Raw genomic sequence first — 7,842 nt, forward strand, 5'->3', positions numbered from 1 at the left:
ACCAAACACACAATGACGCCTGGCAATGATTTCTGTTTCACAACCAAAAATTAAAACCACACTCAGATGCCATTTATTAATCTATTACCCATCTGATAGGTTACCAGGGAACCAGCACCACAGAACACACACAAGCAAGAACACGCGCGTCTCCCCTGACAACATCATCCACAAGATGGCACTATGCACAAACAAATTCACCTGGTTTCTATTGAACTCGTTAACGTTCATCTGTCACAGCTGAACTTAATTCAATCCACAGCCCCTTCGCTTGTGTTCTCCAGTAAATCAGAGTCATTAACCGGCTTATTTTCCACTGCGATGCATTACACACTCTGTCGTGCTAAGAATCTTAAACGTGTTTGAATGATTGTTTGAGAGGCGTGCTTATGCAGCACATGCAGAGGATAAATAGCTTTGCATGCTTTTCCTTGTGATACTTCCTGTGATTGTACTTGATCTGTTTGGATGCGTCCTGTAATTCATATATATGTATATATATATATATATATATATATATATATATATAGAGAGAGAGAGAGAGGATAAGAATAGATCTGTGGCATGTGCTTCTGTTATTAAACCGCTGCGCGTTCCTGTGTGTGGCTGGTAGAGACACAGGGTGGATAGAAGTCATCTGCACACCATATCTCTCAGACAATCTGCGTGTGTGTATGTGTGTGTGTGTGTGTGTATTTCACCCATCTGGCTGGATCTCCCTCAATCTCTGTGCAACCCTGCAGGCCCTCTGGTCATGAGTTGGAAAAACAAAATAGAATAAAGAAGATTTTAAAATGGAGCGCATGGCACAGCATGTAATACACGGCGCAATAGGGTCAGTGTTGTGTAGGTAATGCTGGGAAATCAAACTGTAGAGAACCTTGTTTCTGTCGGTCAGAATGAAAAGCAGGAAAACTACTTTTAAATGACTTTTAAAATTTAGATTGTTGCACAAGCGTGCAAAAAGCTTCAGTTTCAGCAGGCTATGGCGTGCACAAGCAACATGCATGGGGAACGTCGTGGTCACTCTGATACCAAAACCAAAAGTTCAGCCACAATGTCATCGTTACTCACAAGTGGCAGTGACGCATCTGGCTGTATCGCCAGATGCGTCACTGCCACTTGTGAGTATGGCTGAGTATGTCAACTTCACTCGCGTCTGGCATAAATAATCCTGGTGGCTGATTTAAAAAAAGAAAAACACACAGTCCCAATGATTAACTTCACCATGAAATTAGGACTGTCTGGTCATTAATCTTCTTCACACTCAAGTGTTTCCAATCAAATGTGGACACAATCGTTGGGTTCTCAGGAAGACAGCCGTTCTCATTTTCCTAAGAAATGTTGAAAAAATTCTCAATTTTTTGGATTCGGACTATGAATCACAGCAGTTATACAAACCCACATGCACAGAAAACAACTGCTATCAAAAACACTTATATAATGTGTTACAAAAAAGGAAATCCAATACATACATACATACATTCATTATATTTGTAGACCAGCCATGATGGTTTCCAGTAAGTTTTTATAAATAAAGTATTAAATATTATATATTTTACAAAACATTTACAAGTAATTGGAATTATTTCAATGAAGCAACCATATATTCCATAAACAGTGAAAAGAAGTTAAATGGAGAGTGTAGGAGTCATGAAAATGTTGGCTACGGGAATGTACTAACCTGGGGAAGATTCACATCAGTGTTTTTTTTGTCCTGTGTGACTTCACGAAAAACTAATTTCCAGAACCTTTGTTTTTATTCGTTTTCTTTTTTCAATTCTTTTAAAAAAAAAAAAAAAAAAAAAATGTGAACAAGTGGTCCATTGACAGGCTGCACGCATATTGAACATACAGAAAACAGTCCAAAAGTGAAATTCCTCTTGAGACATCAAGTGATCTCAGTTCGACCAGAGAAAATAATTGTGCCCGACATGTTAGCGGTGTTGGCCTCAACTCTTCCAGTTATCTTGTCATCCGCTCTGACGGCTCCTAAGATCCAAATAACATGTGACCACTCATGGGCTCAATCTGAAGTGGCAAGCGTGACGTGTCCGAATCGCACCAAAGTGACGAAGCTCTTGCTGACGGACTGCAGTCGAACGGTGGTTGTCTTTGGTCTCGAGCAGGATTGACTTCCATTACTCGCCGTAACAAGACCATCATTTTAGACAAGCGCAGTTCCTCCCTCTCCCAAAGACAAACTTTCCCCTTGTGGACATGTAACATCATGTGGCAGCGGGTGGTATCAATATTTCGCACCACAGCCTCTCACATTTGCAATGTGTGTGTGTGTGTGTGTGTGTTTGCCAGTTATGAAGAAATTTTATGAACATGCCTTTCCCCTTGGGGATTCCTGGGATAACTGTGGTTTGTTTAAAAAAAAAAAAGAAAAAAAAAGTGGACGACCATCATGTGTTTCTAATTTAGGCCCAATTCGAGTTATCGTATAAAATATTAGTCCCGATGGGATTTCTGCACACTTTCCACTAAAACCACTGCGGGAATGTGTTTTGTGAACCTTCACAAAGTGGGTGAGGCCTTTTTTTTTCTGTGGAAACAAAGGGGCACGCATGTGGCACAAAGAGAGAGGGAGACCGAGATAGAGAGAGAGGAAAAGGGTGGGGGGGCTTCGGACGAGAATCACATCCAGAGATAGGTGGTGCATTCTGGCAGACAGTGGGAATCCATTTCACGCCCCAGATGAAAGCAGTGTGAGAGTAGGAATGTGTGCGTTGCCTGTGTGCGATAGGTGTGGCAGGACAGGGGTTAGGCCTGTTAGCTTTTCCGAGGTGGAGGAAGAGGGAGGGAGGAAACACATCGTGACCTGGAACGATGCTCCCGCGGTTCTACCGGCGACAGACGCAAAGAGCAGGGAGGGACCACGGGGTTGTTGTTTTACTGGCAAATGTTCATTGTTCCGGCGAAGACAATATTCCGGAATGTCTTCCCTGATCTGCAGATGCGTTGATAAGTTTGACAATGTGAGAATAGATGGTCGGCTGGGCAGTTATTGTAAAAAAAACAAATGTATTTGGTGAATCCATCCTGTAAAGAGCCCACAGAAATTCCTTTATAAAGAGGAATCAAAACTTGGAATGTGATTGGACCAACCTTCTCTTTCTTAAATTCAAGTGATCAAATCACATTTTCTTTTACTGCCAGTTCAAGATGGTAGCTACGTTCTTATTGTAACGTGAAAGTGTAAAAACTGCTGCTACTACAGAATTCATGCTAATCTCATTAGCTGCACTTAGGCTCACTTTCCCTCCCCAAGTTTCTTCGTAGCAGCTCTTTCTTCCTGCGTTCATCAAAGCTGAAAAGAAAGTTTTTTTTTAAAAAAAAAAGCTATCTTGTGGAGTTTGGCAAAATGGATGAGTGAGATTTTAGAAGCTGTGAAAACATTATCATAGCACGCGTGTTGTGATAAATGGCTTCAACGGAACCGCTTAGCTGTTTTATAATTATCGCGGAATTAGAAGCGGAGAGCGCGCAATGGAGTTCACTGTCACGGTTGACCTCCCTGATTTGTTTTAGCACATGCCTGTTCTGAATTTGATGCCAGCAAACATGTTTGAAGCAAGTTGGAACAGGGGCAACAAAAGACTGGGATATGCGTGGAATGCTCCAAAAACATCTGTTTGGAACATTCCACAGGTAAACAGATTGATTGGTACCAGGTGAGAGTATCACGATTTCGTATCAGAGAGGCATTCTTCAAAGGCTCACTCCTTCTGGGATGGGCCCGGCATCACCACGCTCTCAGACGTACAATTATGAAAAGGAGATCTCCACATTGTTTTCAGACCACACGCACACACACACACACACACACGTGCATCAAGGGTGTTGAATGTATCCACTAGAAAACAATATTATTTGGTATTTATTGGACTTTGATACAGGAAGTTGTGATTCTGTCTGGTTTCTCGGTAAACCCCAAAAATTCAAATTTAAAACTGTTAAAATCTGGGTTGCACTGAGGGAAGCTGGGGGAAAAAAATGGAAAAAGTGGTCAAATTGACAACAAAATCCATGCATCCATCCAGCACTGGTGAAAACACTTTCACCCGGTGGAACAGAAGAAAATGAAGTCGTTTAGTTAATGTCTCAGTAAAAACGTTGCAATTGTGCAGGCAGCTTCCTTTTCTATGTTGTTGCACGACTCCGAAAAATAAACATTTTACACCCAGAGAGTGAAAAATATGTCATGGACTCATGTAAATCCTTGTTTCACCTCTTATTTACCCTCCCTTGCCCATTATGATATGATATCGCGCAAAACAAAAACAATGTTAAAGGCCTGAACTTCAATATAACGACTGAAAAATGTGCTGCTGGCAGCTCAGAGCAAAGGCCCTGTATCTATCAGGGCGTTCTCCTTCAGAACACCGAAATTAAGTCTCTGCAGATGTACAATACGAGATGGAGGGGGCGTGTGATATCTGTGCTGTGAACTGTGTGATTAAGATGAAATGGGCTGGGCGGAAAAAAAGCAAACATCGAAGGGGACTTTGCTGATCACAAAGCAGCTTGAGGTTGTGGTGGCGTCATGGAGTGGGAGGGGAGTCGGTCAAGAGGAATTCCTTCTATCGGGGAAACTCTTCTTCCAGCCACTGGACCTCAGAGAGCGACAAGTTGAGATCTGAGCTGTTGTGTATCGGTGAACCATTGTAAATATTGTGCTGTGTTGCTCACCGCATCTGCTTACTGTTGAGGGAGGGATCAGTACATTGTTTGTGTGGTCAAGAGTTGTGTCCTGGAATATTTACATCCTGATGCTCGTTGTATTGTTTCCTAGGGGGTCACATTTGTGCAGAGTTCACAAAACCAAAGCCTTGAAGGTTCAATGGAAGATACCAACCCTAATCAAGAAAAGGTATCTAGTTATAATATTCTTTATAAAGGTAACCACCCAACAAAACATTGCGATAAAACACCTGAGCAATTTACCTTTTAAAGGTGGCTGAAATGCTGAAATTCCAAGTCTAAAATCCCATCGATTTATCTTAGGAACCTCCCATCTGAAGTGCTTTCAGCCTTTGGTTGGAAACCAAGCTGAAGAAAGCTGCTTCTGCCAAGGTCGTTTTATCAGAACTCAATCAAATTAACAGAGCACGGCGCCTTGTGTTTTTTCTTCACAAAAAAAAAAAAATTAAGCTTCCGTTTTTTCATTCAAACTTCATTTCAGAAATTGAATTTCAAATATTGCCCGCTAACTTGGACACACTCTATGGCATGTCCAGCATCTCCTGTGCTATAAATTACGGTCCAGGTAGCCACCTGATGTCAACCTCAGAAGTAATGTGATCAAGAATTGGTGAGATTCGGAAGTTAAGCAAACACAAATCGCAGCTCTTTTGTCTATTCAAGCAAAAGACGGAAGTAGAGAACATTTTGTCGTGTTTGCTTCCCCCCTGGGGCCCGGTGTACAGCTGAGTGGCCTGCACTCTCTGTATTTACCACCCTGCTGGAAGTCATTCTCCCTCAAACTTACGCCTCGGTTGTGTGGCAACGCTGTCTAGACGATTTCTGATGAATCCATCATTTGGTGCCTTTATGGAAACCTCAACACTTGGGAGTCAGCTGCAAGCTGCTCTATGAAAAGCAGATTAAAACCTTGACAGAGGCATTTTGAGCAGCTCGGCAACTCTGTCCAGCACTTGTGGTCTTGGTGCGCAGAGCTGCACAGGCCCCAGGCTTTGAACAGCGGACTGTATGTGCAGTATGAATCTATATGTGGGCCGATGGCCATCTGGTTAGGGGCTGTGCACTGTCTCCTCCCAGCAGGCAACTAAAGCTGTGAGCCAAGACCCCAGGCCCAACACCCTGCCGGACTTTGAAATCAGATCTTTATTGTCCATAAAGCTTCAGCCAAGTATGAAGAATCAGCCCCTCTCTAACAAAACACACTCATCCAGCAGCGAGGGGGGACGAGACCCAGAGCGCAACTGGGCGAGATGCAGGCAGAGAGAGTCTGAGAAAGACGGCGAGGGCGAGGCGGAGAGCAGTTGCTATGGAACAATGGTTCTCGCTCGCGCAGTTATTTATAGGTCAATGAGCGATAACTCAATTTTCATAACTGTCCAATTCTGCCGCCGCCCCAGTTCATGTACCAACAGAAAACCTGCCCAGGAGATCGTCTGACTCCGACTTTGAACAACCCTGGTATTCTGTTTTAGTATTTTTACAGTGCACATCCTCTTATATTCAGTGACCGTACCGTCTCATCAGGAGGGGGCGTGGTCTGTGGAGGTGTTGCGTAGCTGGTTGCTACAGTTGCCAAAGCGACCGCCACTCAAGGCAGCCGGGTGATCTGACCATTTGTTTGGGGGGAAATGCAAGGGTGGGGGTGGGGGGGGGGTGGTCGGTTGTAGACATCTTTGAGGCGACACTAATTTTGATGACTTGTTGTTCTACGTTTTGGACATTGTGAGGTTCAGGGTTGTGTTTTTGAAGCAGGTAATTAAAGGCAGCTGTAACTTTTTGTCTGTGCTAACACAATCGGGGCCAAAAACTGTCCCAACAACACCAGGACTAAACTTTCAGTGCAAAGGACACTGAGTTTTCTGCTGAAATGATAATATGGGAAGGGTTAGAACGTGCAGGCTGTAAACCGTTAAAAGGCTTAACGTCAGAACTCAGTTGCAACGTATCTGATCTTCCAGCAAATACTTCTGGAGGTCTGGAGAGCAAGTGTGCGTCGGTCCAAACCCATCGCTCAAAGCAAAGTAAGTGGACCCAAATGTTGGGATTCACCTGTGACCTTCACATGGCAACCTCAAGCCAATTTTTTTTTTTTTATAGTGAGAAGAAATAGGCATTGACATGAACAGGTGTGACTATGAAAATCTCCACCAATAATCCCTTCGACCGGACTTGATGAAAAGTCACAGTTTAATAGTGTTCTGCGGAACCCAGCAGGCCTCTAGCGCAGACCCAGGTGTTTCTCACGTTTTACAGCCTTTTTTGGTGGAAGACATTATTTCACTTTGCTTTTTTTATTTCCTCAAAGACCCAGTGTTTTGACAAACAAGATACGGAATTCCGGATTCAAAGATTCTGAAATTGAACAACGCACCAGGTGTGTTGTTCAGGTGTCTGTGAGTCTGAGAATAACGGCAGGCATGAACATGCTGACATCCTGTCGTGCCTCAGCGCCTTATTGCAAAACCCTCAAATACTATATGCTCTCATATTTTATGTCACATTTTCCTCACACCTCATCACCAACGACATCTCAGAGAGTCTATCTCAGTGCTGCACTGTAGAGTACCAAGCTTCTGCCCTGAAGTATCAGCAGTCAGCTCAGACATACTCAATTGTCATTCAGTAATTAGCCATGGTCTTGGATCTTTTTGGGTCAGGGTGCTCTGAGCGGACGAGAAGAAGCCGAATCTCAAAGACCTTCCCCTTCAGCGTTGAGAAAAGCAGATAAATCCACCATGTCAATGCGACACCTGTTTCCTCTTATCGCCGGCGGTGAATCGTGTAATCACAAGAGAAACTGAACCTGCGACCAGGTTGACTTTAGATAAGGTTGTGCAGATACGTTTTAGCTTCAGGTTTGTAAAAGTTCAACTCCAGCTGCCGATCATAGCTTTGCGAAGGAAAAGAAAAGGGGTGGGGGGGGGGTGGGGGTGGGGGGGGGGTTAAGGAATAACAAAAGCGGCGAACAGATAAAGGGTGCATTTTTGATGGTGTTGCACACGAGGTTTTTAAAGAATTTGGGCAGACTTGAAACGTTTTCCAGTAGATTCCAGAAGATCTGTACGCTTTTGTGAGAGCTTTGGCATCTGGCACTGGATAGTTAGCCCTCACAAAGTTTTATTGACCGCCTTG

This window comes from Nelusetta ayraudi, unplaced genomic scaffold (assembly GCF_046127955.1).
Source record: "Nelusetta ayraudi isolate G7.1 ecotype Tasmania unplaced genomic scaffold, CSIRO-AGI_Nayr_v1 ptg000060l, whole genome shotgun sequence".
Taxonomy (NCBI): Eukaryota; Metazoa; Chordata; class Actinopteri; order Tetraodontiformes; family Monacanthidae; genus Nelusetta; species Nelusetta ayraudi.